This window comes from Leptonotus elevatus, chromosome 21 (assembly GCF_054856555.1).
Source record: "Leptonotus elevatus isolate MCC_2025b chromosome 21, RoL_Lele_1.0, whole genome shotgun sequence".
In the NCBI taxonomy this organism is placed as follows: domain Eukaryota; kingdom Metazoa; phylum Chordata; class Actinopteri; order Syngnathiformes; family Syngnathidae; genus Leptonotus; species Leptonotus elevatus.
The window spans coordinates 14,599,310-14,614,119 of NC_141259.1; the positions used below are offsets into that span (position 1 = coordinate 14,599,310).

General features: G+C 42.9%; 1 protein-coding gene across 1 annotated transcript in view; it reads left to right on the plus strand.

Annotated features, from left to right (window-relative positions):
• The first annotated feature begins 696 nt into the window (after positions 1–696).
• Positions 697–14,810, plus strand: part of cdh19 (cadherin 19, type 2) — a 122,637-nt gene continuing 108,523 nt past the window's right edge. Inside the window, exon 1 of the mRNA XM_086066284.1 lies at positions 697–831. The gene's annotated coding sequence lies outside the window, so the exon portion shown is untranslated. The remainder of the gene's footprint in view (positions 832–14,810) is intronic.

Below are 14,810 nucleotides of genomic sequence, written 5' to 3' on the forward strand. Positions count from 1 at the left end.
ATCAGTGCACTGTAGGCCGTTGATTTGCTTCTAACCTTGGTCCACTTTCCATTAAGCGCATGCGGAGATGATACTTTAGTAATGAGGAGCCTGGGCAAGGTTCCAAAAGGGAAACGGTGTCAGAGCGGAGCAGGCAGCAGTTGTTGTCGTCGTCGCGCTGATATATTCGGCAGCGCAGAAGCTGCAGGCTAACCCTATTAGGAGGTTTGGCCGAGCAGTAAATTGGCCTTGTGATAAATGGCGGCATATATGGTTTCTTTAACATCTTACCGCTCTCTTCTTTTTTGTTTTTGTTTTACTGTACAGTCCAGTGACGTGCGCTCAGGATAGGCAGTTGAAATGAAAGTTGAAACCGTTTGGCTTTTTCTATTTATTTTAATTATTTCTTTCATTTCATAAAGCCTACACTACCTATAGGTTTAAAAGTGACAACATTTGGTGATTTTCATACCTCAATTAAAAATGACTCATGACTTCGTTTGGCCTGCAGGCAAAAATGCTGCAAAAATGATCCCCCTGAAGGCACACCGCTACTGTGCTTTTTCGTAGCGACGTGTGTTCGCGCATGCGTAGTCAGTTTCCCAGTAGAAAAGTTCTTTACGTAAACAGGCAGATCGCTACGCAGCCTTTTTTACGTCGCTGTATTATTCTTATGCGAGCGTACGCACAGTGCGTTCGTGAATTCAAAACGCACTTAGTGCACAGCAAAGCGGTAAGATGACGCCACTCTGGAGAATTTCAAACTATTTTCACGCCTTTCTTTTGATGGGAAACGTCAGCTTTTGAAGGATGGGAGACCAACGCCTTACCGGCTACCGGACCTTCAGCAAAGTAAGGGACAAAGAATGATTCGTACTTTGGTGCAAAAGGAAAGATTGGCGTTGTGAATGTGCTTCGATTAACTGGCTGTTTCGCTTTGCGCGGTGTTTGGCGTTGCTATTGCTATTGCTAGCTTGATTTTGTGAGGAGTTGGGTTGTTTTACAGGGAGATATTCACTTTATTACGTTCTTTCCGGATGTCTGGGCGGGTTTGAAATTGTCCGTTTTTCGTTGAGCGGCAAATGGTGCACGGCAACGAGCTGCCGCACCGGAGGCGACGGGTACGAACCCCGCTCCAAGTTAAAAACAAAACAAAAATGTGGAGCAAAAAAAATGTAAGACTTTATAAGAGAGTAAAGTTGTTTGGTTTTATTTTCTACCCACAAAGAGGAGGCAAATGTTAAAATAGTTGAATGTATGGCATCTTGTATGTGAGTATCAAGTATCTCGAGGTCCTCTTTTTTGGAAACGAAAATGTGGTCACCCTAAGATATGTTATCCACTCGCCTGCCGACACGCACGTTTGTAATTGGTGTGCGCGTCCACGAGCTCACTGCACGTCACCGCAAAGCTTCCCCAAGGGTAGGACGGCCTGTTTTTCCCCCCACTTTGTAAAATGGCTAAACACATTCCCAAATCGGCCCCGGGAACGTTTTGTTGGCCACTGGAGCATTTACGGGGGAATTGATCTGGGCCAGAAAAGTGCCACCGGCTCTTGGTTTTAAAATGGAATTTCCCAGAATGCTCTGGGTGAAGCTTCCATTATTGAGGAGAAGAGTGTGCTTCATGTGCTTCTCTTACAAGCACATGAAACATGAGCAACTCGTGTGGCGTTTTTCTCTCTCCTTTTTGAGGTCGGACGCCACATTAGAAGCCTTAATGTCTACTCTGCAGACAAACACAGTGCAGCTCAGCCTAAGGCGAGCGAATGTTGCAGCTTAGTTGAATCTCATTTAAAACTAATGTTAAAATATATTATTCACTGGTTGAACATTGCACAAAGGCGTTTAATTATTCATGAGCTATTTTCATCAATAATAATTGCTCTAATGACCCTTGTTTAGTGAAAGGCTTTTTTTTTTTCCTTCAGTGCTTCTGCAGACATGCTCACAGTCAAAACAGTCACAGGGCTGGTTCAAACCAGTTTTTCGATGACAGTTTAGTGAATGGAAACTGCAATTGCTTCATTAAACAAACTGTAACAAAATCTAGTCATCAGAAGCACATTATTAGCATACTTGTCATTAGCATCAATGACACCGCCACTGTACACAGCAGTGGCTAATGCTATAGCCTGCAAATGCTGTCGTATGTCCTCATATGTTCACAGCCACGTTACTCAACAAGGTAGACACCAAGATGGTTTGGAACTTAACCCTCAACAAGAGATTTCAAGTTGAAAAGCTTCCTCTTTGTCGTGGAACTCAAACTAAATTAGCCATATTTTTGTCACGCCGCTAAATGCTAATAGCTTTCTCCTTATGTCCTTTCCTGTCCGACTGACGGCTCTTTGTTGTTGTTGTTGTTTTGGTCTTTCCTAATTAAAATGCAACTTAACTGACTCTTGATTTGCTTTTGGAGAGCCGTTAACCTTTGCTGTCAAAGAGTAGATTTAGATTTAGATTTAGGTTTAGAGCAAAGGCAGCACGGTTTTGACACGCGTGCTGCAAATGGTCCAATCGTTCGCTTGACTGCAATTCGGTGGTGATTATCAGCCTCAAGACATCAAGAAGACCCTGAAGTCAATTTTCATCATCTCGCCAACTGCAGTTTGATGCGAGCAAACATTTGGTAAAGACGTAAAGCAATAAACAGCAGATTGCCTAAAAAAAGAAAGGGGAATTATTTTTATATGCAACTTTATGTTAATAAAAATAAAAAAAACATGTTGTGAGTCTGCCCCGTCAGAAATCTGTGTAGCCCTAGTTACGCCCCTCCAGCATTTTATTTGATATTCTAAAATAAAAATTATTTTCTAAGAAAAAGGGCTTTAAAAACAAAAACAAAAAAAAAACATTTTTTTGAATGGGGTCAATTTAGCCTATAACATAACAGGAGGAACCAAAAGCAGCTAAATGAGTGCGGTATTATTAAAGTCGAATATTGTTGTAGGACTCTAAATAACGTTAAAAAATAATAAACTGCCATAAAAAAAGTGAGCAAGCTTATAAATTCAGCAGGAAATCAAACCATGATTTCCCCCCCCGCTGCCCTGTGAAGCGCGCTCCACGCTGTTCCCCTCCCGCATTGCCACGGGCAACCGTTCACACATCAAAACATGGCAGAAATGGCGTGATTGGTTTGGTTATTGGCTGATTTCATCCCCGAGTTTCCGCACTTGGGGGGAAAAAAACAAATCCGCTACTGGTCGTTAAAATCACCAAGCAAAGATAGGATTTCACGGAGAACGGCGAGGTGGTTTCTCGCGGTGATAATGGTCGCCTGCGGGTTTCCGGGCCGGTCAACCTCAGAGTCACTCGAGCGCCGTAAAAAAGGATCCCCCAACTATTATTTGAAGGTAAGATGACGTAATTGTGCCTTAAAATGCAAATTTTTTTTTTCTCTTTATAAGAAAATAAAAAAAATAAAAGAGCAATGATGATGACATTTCCGAATGAACAATACTGAGCTCTTATAAAGAGAAAAAAAAAAAATGCTCATTTTTGATTCCACGTGTTTTTAACGACCGGCATGTCGGTTATGGAAAAGTTCATTGGTATGTCAAGCAAAAGGAAAATCACGGCGCTCCGATCTGAAATGAATACTTGAATGTCCTGAGCAAGCACTTGTAACTGATACTTTCGAACATAACCAACATCTGTCAGCAATTATGTTCGTCATCACGAGGCAAGACAACAAAAATGGGGTCGTCGTCGCCCAAGGTTATTTGGAAATCCGTGTTCCAAAATGGAAATCGATTGTGACAACTTGATGTTTCGAAATATTCGCCATTGTCATTGTTGCTATCCTTTTTTTATTTTATTTTTTTAATTTTATTATTATTTTTTTTTTAAGAGCTCAGTATTGTTCATTCGGAAATGTCATCATCATTGCTCTTTTTTTTAATTTTTAATTTTTTTTAATATATATATATATATATTTTTTGTGTGTGTGTGTGTGGGTGAGTATGTGTATGTGCGTGCGTGCGTGCGTGTATTTGTTAGCTCACCAGAAAACCTATTAGAAAAAATCTCATACCGTTCACCTAAACCGAACACCAGGAGACCCGAGGAAGGACCAAAGAAAACCAAGGAAGGTGAAATCCAGTCATTGTTGCTATCCTGATAAAAACAAAAACGCTTCGACTTGTGACTCATCGCCCAAGGTTGCTTTGACGAAATAAACAACAAAAAGCAACAAAGTATTTATTACATCTGGCTAATTGCTAAAAGTTAGTGGAATAGACATTGAGCACAGCATGCCCTCCCGCATGTGAGGCTGGGATTCCCAAACGAGGGGCGCACGACGTCCCTCCAGCGGGTGTGCCGCATTAAACGCAAAATAAAAAGCTCAAATGTTAATTTGTGCGCCATCAAGTTTTATGTTTAACGGAAAATTGGACAATTTCCATTTGAAAAAGCTGTTTTAAAAGACTGTGTCAGCATCCCCGAGGGGGGGTACGCCGGGGTTTTAAAGTGGCCGCATCCATTCCAAAATTTTGTTTCTGCAGTTTTAATGGAAGCTCTCTCCGGCCCACCCTGCAGCGGCCACGAGGGGCTACACCCGTTACACCCGAGACTTGCGTCGCTCTCTGTGTGTCTTCTGGACAACCGCACACTCCAAAGTTTTGGTGTTCAGAGCCGCCTCATTTGGAATATCCGGAACATCGCGGCCAACGTTGGCATCTCGGATTTTTGGAGGCGGCCGATTTGAGGCGCGCGCGTTTGTCAATCAACACAGGAGAAAACGGCGCAGCGGCAGTGATTGATCGGGAGGTCTAACTCATCTCAGACCTCGGGAGTGTTTTCTCCCAGCGGAGTCATGGCTTATAAAGCGCCATGAATCCCTTTAAATTGTTTTTCTCTGCACCATCAGAGAAGACGGGGCGAGGGGCTTCTTGGCCGTCACGTTTTAATAAGACGGATGAGATTGAAAGAGATGTGCGGGGGGGCGGGATTTGAGGGCCGGACAAATAATCAGAGCGCCCAGCCGGCTGACTCGCCGGCTGACTGTGGGCCATATCGCAAATTAATCAATTGACTATTAGCGTCTGGAGACGGGCGGGAGAGGTATCCGTCTGCCGCTGAGGGACGCGCAGGTCCGAGATGCTGTCTTGTCCCGTCTCCTCGGGCGGCGAGAAAGCTTTTGTTGTTAATGGCGCAATACGTCAAAGGCGGACGTTAAGTGTCAGCCGCCCACCGCGCCCGCCGCTACTGCCCATGTTTCATGGCTATTGCATCACTGGGGAAAAAAAAAAAAAAAATACAATCACAAGTGATCTGTTTGTGTGTCAGAACGGGACACTAACTCAAATGACTTTGCAGACGCGGCGCGGTGTCACATTTATATCATACCCGGCTATCAATTTAGCTGTCTTTCTACGGTATCTTATCTATCTTTTTAGAATCTGTCTAGAAACCAACATCACTCCACAAAAGACGATTTGATACGGTTTTCAATTCGTGCATGTGGAATGATTCGATTCAATTTGACTCGGTTGGATTGGAAATCGATTGGATACGGTACGGCCCATTTTGATTTTCTGAACTTGTCAGTACTATAAAAAATTTTCTAAGATGCATCTCGGTCCAATAAAAGACGATTTGATACCTGGATAGATTTTAAAATGGAACTCTTTAATTTGGTTTGATGCACTCGCATCTTTTTAAACCGAAAAAAGATTTTCCGGTTCAAACTGTTTTTTTCCCCCCCCGCCCCTAATTTATATGTTACCGTTGCCCTGTCTACCCTTAACTTACCAAGTGCCCACACTTAACCAACTCTAACATTAACTTATCTACCTTTACCTTTCTTACCTACCTCTACTTACCCACAACTCACCTTACCTCACTTATCCATTATTACCCAACTCGACCTTAGCAACCTACCTATACTTACCCACCTACCTTTACACGACTTACCCTTACCATACTGTAGCTAACTTAGCTTAGCCATCCATTACCAAACACTACTTTACCTTTGCCAACCTCTACCTTGACTATCCATCAATTCCTAGATTTATTTTGACTATCTTTTCGATGCAACCACTTCTTTTTTTTTTTTTTTTGTTGATCATTTTTTAGCATTCTGTTGAAATGAGTTGCACTTACGACCCAAAATATGGGACGGGCTGCTTCGTCAATCTCAACTTCCCTGGTCACATAATAAGTAACTTCGCTTTTATAGTCTTTATCCGTTTTGTCAGCTTGACGGCGATGCTGTGATCCGACTTTGCATCAAATCGTGAAACCAGCGCGCCCACCTGAGCGTTTCCCGTTGAGCTGATTCCGTTTATCTGCAAGGAGCGGAAGCATTTGTCAACAGACGCAGCCTGTCGCCCCGGCCGGCCGGCCGAGCGGGAAGATAAAGCGTTCGCCTCGGCGGCCTCTGCCCCCGCCGACACCAGGTAGCAAATGGATGAACGGAAGGCGTCCCTTGTTTAGATCTCACACTCGTGCATACTAAGTGCGATAAGAGAAATAGTGTTTGTGTGCATTTGCAGTCACGGAGGGAGATGGTTTTAAAAGTTAGGGCTGCAAACTTAATGCTTGTCTGAAGGTCCAGTCAGGCAACAGGAAACAATTCTATTTATTGCTCTGTTGTCCTTTTCTGCCTACTGTTTAAAGGTCTCTTTATCAACCTAGTGACCAATCTACAGTACCTACCTACATTTACCTTAACCAACCCACCCACTAACTTGACTATACCTTTACCTTTGGTGTTCTTCTGTATCAATGACTCCACTATTGTGCATTCCATGCATTTATTTATAAAAATGATGAATGCACGTTGCTGTAACGGCCTTAAATGTCACGAACCACCTCCGGTGTCGTTTTTTTTTTTTTAACGCCCAAAAGTGCCCTTGAAAATCTCAATTTATCAGCGAGGACGACGACAACACCAAACAACTTCTTCATTATTTGACGGAGGGAGCCGCGCCAAGAAGCCGACACATTTTTGGCTGTCATTGAAGAGAGCCAGTCATTTATTTATTACTACGACGGCAGCGGCTTTTTTTTCAGGCCACCGCGCGTCAACAAAACACTTGACACATAAACGAGCTTCTCATTAGAAACAGACGGGATGCTTTTAACTCACCCCTCCCCCTCTCAAAAGGTTAGTTGTTTGTTGCCATGATTCTTTCGAGTGGTTTTAACACCAGCCGATGGTTCGGAAAACACCCGCTTGACATCAATAAAATGAGCCTTTGTTAGCTTTGTGCTTCTTAAATAGCCTGAGTTTGAAGTTTTATTGCAAAACGCGTGTCGAGACTCAGTCGGAAAAACTTACTCACTAGTAGAGCCATCAAAAAGAATCTGCACAGTTTTAGTGCGTAGACCAGGGGTGGGCAAACTTTTTTGCCAAAGGACTACATTGGATTTTTAACTCATTTGCTCCCAAAAATGTTCCATTTAAAAAAAAATGGTCCCAAAGACGGACTTATACGTTTGTTATGTTTTTTTTTATGCTAGAGTATACATAAGGCTTTGATGCAGCCTCTGAACTGCAGAGAACGGGTGAAGCAATGGTAGTAATTACAATAACGAGCCAGCAGATGGCAGCAGGGTATAAGAGATCAACCAGGGCCATGTTGCAAACAAGCTCATTTACCCACAGTTCTAAACAGATTTGTGAATGATGATGAAACTTAGCTATATTCAAATGCGAATTGCTGCAAAACGGAAACATTATTTTTATAGCAATAGAACACAATATTCTACGGGCCTTGCATAATCAGTCAAAATCCAGTAAAGCAGGGGGTTGGGGTAGGGTGTCAAATGTATGCATGCTTTTCCCACCCCTGGTGATTAGGAATCGCTTGCAAGGGCACTTTTGACAGAAGTTGTTTTCGCGACATTAACGCCAGCGTCCTTCTTCCTGCTCCCCGGCCACGTAAACACAATCAAATTCTCGATAATATCAATAAGGTCTTCCACTGAAAATACAATTTCAAGGTCTGTTTGACGCATAGCGAAGCAATGACGCGTTGTTATTTAAAAGATAACACACTTTGGGCTGTTTTTCATTGCTTCTGGAGGACAAGCCTCGATAATTCAGATGCAGGGACATTTTTCGTGCCGTTCGTTTTTGCAGTTAACAGCTAGCTTGGAATAATTTACCATCAAGTATTATGCAGGAATTCGATGTGGCTACCTAGCGAGCTACCGCTTCTGAGTAAGCCTTAGCTTGTATATTGTAAAAGGTACACACGTAATGACAGAAAACTGCTCGTTCAACATAAGCCAGACAAATAAAGATGTTGTTAGCTTGCTAGTTGCTAACAATTAGCATCATGGAAATGTGATCAGATCATGTCAAATGGTGAGCAACACATGTAGACAGACATAACAGTATTCGCTGGCAAATATTTTTTTAAATCCTTTACAAAAAATGACAAATCTTACTGCAGATTGCTGTGAAACTCTTCTTCACATGTGTGTCTTTGTCTGTATTATACTGCCCCCAGGTGGCCGAGGCACACTCACCTAAGTAGGAGCAGCACAACGTACAATGAATGAAAGCAAAAATGACGAAAACTTCATTCTGATTTGTAATATTTTGATTAAAAACACATTACAGCAACCTCCTTTTTTAATGTTTATTTTATTAAATGACTTTGGAAATTAGCATACTAGCATACTGAGAGCACTTTCCAATGGTGTGAGCACTTTTTCAATGACCTTTTCAGTTATTCACCTTTCATTTTTTCACATCGCCCTCTGCGCTTTAGCCAGCTTTATATTTCCGCCAGCGATTTATTTTCCCAAATAGACAAGATGGCAAAATCCAAGGTGTGCGGGGTTCATCTCAGGAGAGCACAACCCAACATGTTTGCGTCAAGGTACAGGCATCGAGAAGCGAGCGGCGCAAAGCACCTTTGGCCACCGCGCTGGCATTGCGACATAAACGTGGTGTTTTTTCCCATTTCAGCAAAACGCTGTGTCCGCTGCTCTCGTCTTCATTTTGTCAGCTTGGCAGGGAGGCGACTATTTGTCACGCCGAATAGAAGGGGAGCGGGCCTGATTGAGTGGCCCGTGCCGCGAAGGGGGGAGGCCGCTGGCGGGATTACGACGGATGAAATAGTGCGGACAAAGCCAGGGCGGAATTTGAAGGTGCGGGACAGGACGCGCTAACCTCTTTTGTGTTGCTGGCCTGCCCTTCGCCTAAGATAACAACTGTATTGACAAGCAATGACACATGTTGGGATTAGAGAAATGATCCCAATATCTTGAATATTGCCTTGGAATTTTAATTCTATCTGTGAGTAATTGAAAACACAAACACTTTTCAAATCATCTTTTCCCAATTGAAATGAATAGAATATACATTAGTTTTGCAATCCATTTCAAATCACTCGCAGTGCTTCTGTTGATATTATTATTATTTCATATTATTTTTATTTGCTGTGAATACTTTTCAGTCATAAATTAGAAACTTTTTTTCCCCAATACAAGACTAATGAAAAATGGACATAATACAATTTCAAGTTTTTACTTTAAAAACAACTAGTAGATGTATTTTTTTGTTTCACTAAGAAAGCACTAATTTCATTAATATAAAGGACTTTAAAAACTGTATTTTTGCCCCCCCCCCAAAAAAAAAATATTCATGATATTTATTATTATTGTAAAAATTTTTTTTTTAAAGTGATCATAGTGTTTGTATTTATTATTCATTAATTTTTACTTTTGTATGTAGGTATTCCACCGTTACACTTTTTATGGACAATATGTACTTTCATTGTTTTTATTTCCCGTACTGCAGAATGCCAGTGAGCGTGTCCGTCCCACATTGAAAGTGGGCTAACATGAGATTATTTAAGGCTCACGCACTCGCAGGTGCAGCGGGAAAACCGCACTCCCACGTTCGCCGTGGGTGCCCGATGGCCCACGCGAGCGCAATTAATCCTGACTCTGCGTCCTTCCGGGCCTGCTTAGTCACTCCGACTCGTTCAGACCCTAAAATAGTCGCAGCGCGTGAATATTTCAACAGCCTGCCATACATTGGCCTCCGTGCTGCGTTTCCATTTCCATCTGAAGGCTTCACATCAAATGTAACGTTGACGTTTGGAGATTCATGTTGGAATTAGCAACTCGCTAAATAATTAGAGCAGCTCCGAGATATGTGAATATCTGAAATGAGTCTTTTCAACAAGGGTAGGGTTTCAAACATGGCTTTGGGTTTTAAAGTAGTAGTTCAAATCAGGGAGAGGAATCCGCGTTGAGAGGAACCAGTTGAGGTGGCTGGGGCATCTGGTTCGGACGCCGTCTTCCGGGCATGTCCCACCGGCGGGAGGCCCCGGGGACGACCCAGGACACGCTGGAGAAGACTACGTCTGGCCTGGGAACGCCTTGGGATCCCGTCGGAGGAGCTGGCTGAAGTGGCTGGGGAGAGGGAAGTCTGGGCTTCCCTGCTAAAGCTGCTGCCCCCGCGACCCGACCCCGGCTAAGCAGTAGATGATGGACGGATGGAGGGTTTCAAATCAGGGTTTGGCCTTCATGTTAGGGTTTCAAGTTAAGCTTTCAAGGCTGGCTTTAGGTTTTAAATTAGGCTACTAAGCCAGGAATTGCCTTTAAGTTCGGGTTTTCAAATTAGGGTTTACAGCCAGGCTTAGGGTTTCAAGCCTGGTTTTACAGTTTCCCACCAGGGTTACGGTTTTAAGTTAGGTTCTTGGTTAAAAAGTAGGGTTTCAACCCATGGTTGGGGTTTCCAATGAGGATTCCGAGCAATGTTTAATTTGAGGCATGCTTTCTGATCTCCACTTGTCGCCTGGTGGTTTCATTTCCTCCCACGTGAAAGAACCTCACAAGCCAGATAACGTAGCGCTCGGGAGCAGCTGCGGGCCAACGGAGACGATCACATTTGCATGACCCTCGTCACGGCGCTCGCAATCAGCACGTCTTGGCGACGGGGGAGCGCGCAGGAAGTAAAGTGTCTTTGATACGATCGGCGCCGGATGACGCGGGAAAGCCATTGAAATTTCCTGAGAGGCTCAGCGGGAGCCGCGACGGGAGGCCGAAAGCTTCCATTAATCCACGTGGAGCGAGACCAGCCCGCATGAACACCAAGGTGATGCGCACGTGTGCCAATTCGGGCTTGTATAAAAATACACGACAAAGCTCGCTTCCAAAATGCTGTCAAATTATCTTGAGAGAAAATGTCTTTTATGCTGAACCCTGGATTTGTTAGGGTGAGGTACCAAGATAAGAGCACAAATTTTAAAAAAAAGTAGACACTCTTGTAAATGATCCTTGTTGAAAACAATGTTTGTCAACTTGTGGTACACGAATCACTGCCCAAGTACACGTCAGTTGTATTTAACTTTCTTAGCACAATACATTTGTTTTTAAGTTTTTATTTGGAAAGAGTGTGTCCATTTTCGTTGTATGCCGCCTTACCACGTGAAAGGTGATGTAACTGCCTGATTCCGTTTAATTGGTGAAATGGAGCCGCGTCGGTTCCGCAGTCAGTTTGAATTGGGCATGTTTTGCCAGGCGCTTTAGGCCTTAATGGGTTAACAGGTAGCTGATTTTAGTACAGTTACACAACGGGAAAACATATTTTGTGCGGGTTCACCTTAGGTCATTCTACCCTATTCCGAACTTAAACAACTTTTATGTTTGGCACAAAAGTGAGGGTGTTTTGATTTCATAGAATTCCAAATTGCATTGACTTGTGGGGCTTTCCATTTGTATCCAATTTGTAGTCTTTTATGTAGTATTTGTATGTAGTCATTTTATGGCCTATAAATTGCTCCCGACACCACAAGATGACACTTTATTGGTGACTTAATAGGAAACCTTTCACAAACGGTTGCCGTGCCACTCACAATGTTGATAAAAAGCCTGTGATGCGGAAACCCTAATTTGATTGATCTCCTACTGACGAACCTTTGATGCGTCTCCAGCATGCCACCAACGCAAAGTAGATACTTTTAATAATTCAAAATGCTTGCGGAACACAGGAGACCTGATAGAGTCGTCTCAAGAATGACAAATTCCCCCAGCAAGAAGGAAAAAAAAAACCGGGGAGCGCTCTCTCTCTCCGCTAAGTATGTCTGATGTTGTGAAAAATGCATGCTCGGGTTATTAGGAAGTGCTGCGCCAAGGAGCAATATTTCATGATTAAGTCCTCTAATGGCAGCCTTTAAGGAGCAAAGCCATTATTTATTATTACACTCTCCTTCTTTGCAAAGCAGTCCGACTTCCGGCGTGCTAGCTTGGTTTCACCGCCGGGCCAATCACGTTCAAAGTTGGCAGCCCGTCTGCGTCTGGCGTTTCTCTTCCGCCAGCAGCGATCTGATTGCGAAGCGGGTCCCGTCGGCGCGGGAGGTCCCCGATAAGAGACTCGTGAGCCGATAGCTCTGATTGCGCCTACATTTGGCCGTCCCCAGCGATGCGGAGCCCGTCGCGCGCTCGCTACGGGTCAGGATGAAGACGCGCAATTGTTACGGCGATAAAATCTGTGAGGGGCAATGATAAGCTCGGCTGCCTTTTTGTCTTGGTAGTCCAGATCTAAAATGACACAAAAGATGGAAGCTGAAGGCAAACATTTGGAGCGGCCGCAGATACAGAGGAAATTGGAGCACCTGGAGTGTGAACGTTTTTTTGTGTGTGCAAAATGACCTTACTTTGGTGTGTACTTGGTTCAATTTGTGGTAGTAAGGCAAAGCTGGTGTGAAGGAAATTGGCCACTCAACAAAATGGAAGACTTTTTGGGGAGTTATTGAGACTAAATTTATCTAAATTACTAATTCATTATTTATTTTAATTTCATTAAATTATTATTTTTTAATGGATGGATGGATTTTTTAAATATTTTATTTTATATTTATTTGATAATTTATTATTTTTATTTATCAATTCTGTTACCACTAAAAACTTTTAATGATGTTTACTAAAACGCGTAAAATTTATTTCTTTCTTTTCAGGCACGATTTGTTCAGACTTTTTTTTAGGCATCTACTCGTGATCGATAAATTGACTATGCTCCAAAGTCAAAAGTGGCTTTTGTGGCTAAATTCCCCCCCCCCAAAATTCAAAGTGCTATCATTTGTCTGTGAACAATGCGTGGAATTGGCTCACTTGACCGTAAAATGGCCACTTGAGACTTCCTGGATCTTCTTCAAGCATGGCTTCCTGAGAATTTTTTGCAGGCCGACGTACAATGAACACGCCGACCAAGTTTCATGTTGCTAAGTTGAAGCTGGCCTTTGAAATTCCAGTTTTTGGGAAAGCCCTCAAAAAGAATAATGCCGACACAGAAACAAAGTCATTTCCACAAAATGCGTTGCGCCATAGGACGGCGGCATAATTACTGTTTGCTTTTGTTGGTTTGTTGGCTCCATTGGCTATGACGACGTCTGATCTCAGCACGGCCGGTGCCTCCCCCGGGCTTGTTATTGAGCTAATTGCCGTAGCTCGGTTTGTTAGCTGCTCCCGCTTGCGTAGCGACGATCATTTAGAGGCTTCGGCTTCGCCTCAGGCCAAAGCTTTTAATGGCATGCGGCGGTTTGGCAAACACGTCGGGGTCAAATGCTAAAGGAAATAGAGACACGGCGCTTCAGTGAATGGAAACTGTGATTTTGGGTTGACCGAACAACTACGGTAGTAATAAAAACGCGGAAATACGGTGGTACCCTGACTCATGAGTTTAATTTGTTCCTTGACAATGCTTGTACCTCAAATCACACATATACTTGTCGAATCTTTTTTTTTCTTTCAGTTCTGGCTCTTATTTTTCATTTTTATTTAAAGCTTTTAATGAACAACATTAGCTTTTTAACAATCACTTTGCTAGGATGCATTGTGAGAAAAGAAACTAAAAAATGCGTTGCGTTCGCAAGCATTCACAGCTCGGTGAGATACCGGCTTTATCGGCCTTCAGATTCGTAAAAAGTTTGGTGCCGTTATTTGACAAAATAACCTATAATCGGCCCGGCGGATAATAGGTCTATCCCTGATGAACATAAAAAAAAATCGATTCTCATTTAGTACGATTCAGAATCGATTTTAAATGTCCTAAAATCGATTTTATTTAAATTATTTTATACTGTCTTCCCTTTGTTTGTGTGTGCCTTTATTGGGAGCGCAGTGCATGTTGTACCCAATTTGGCCACTTAGGGGCAGTGTGGTTCCATGCGGTCTGATACGCTGGTAAGTTGTAGCCACATTATCAAGTAGAAGGAAAAAGTATCAAGTTATTCCAATAAAAGTAATTTTTTTTGCAGCGTGGAGCCGTTCTTTGAGTCATAAAAGTGCCGCGAGTAGCGCGCTAATTAGCATTAGCGAGTCAGACTGGAGTAGATCATTACGATTCCTTAAACATCTATAAATTGAAGCAAAAATCATTCTCAATCGAAAATCGATGCTGAATCGAATCGAACACCCAAAAATCGGAATCGAATCAAATCGTGAGACATTCAAAGATTCTCACCCCTAATTGATAACCACTTTGAACGGATTGGATTGAGAGGTTGAATAAAAACTAGGAAATGACCAAAATATGTTTGCAGCTGTAAAGAATTGCCTTCTGTTCTCAAGTGCAGTCAAATAAATGTTAGCTAACAGCTTCTTACCGTACGTAATCCGGCACAATTAAAGTTCGAGCCACGCCAATGAAAGCCGTAACATTTTGGAACAAATTCCGCCTTCGCTCAGTCGTCAGCATTCCGAGCGAGCAATGTTTTGCTCTTATCTTGGGCCCTGAATTCTGCCAACCCAAAAGGGAAATGTGCTGTCACCGGACACAGAAAAGGTTATGAATATCATTACGCCCCTCCGCAGACCTGCAAAGAAGTTGCTACCGTCACGCCGGCGAATAAGTCAGCG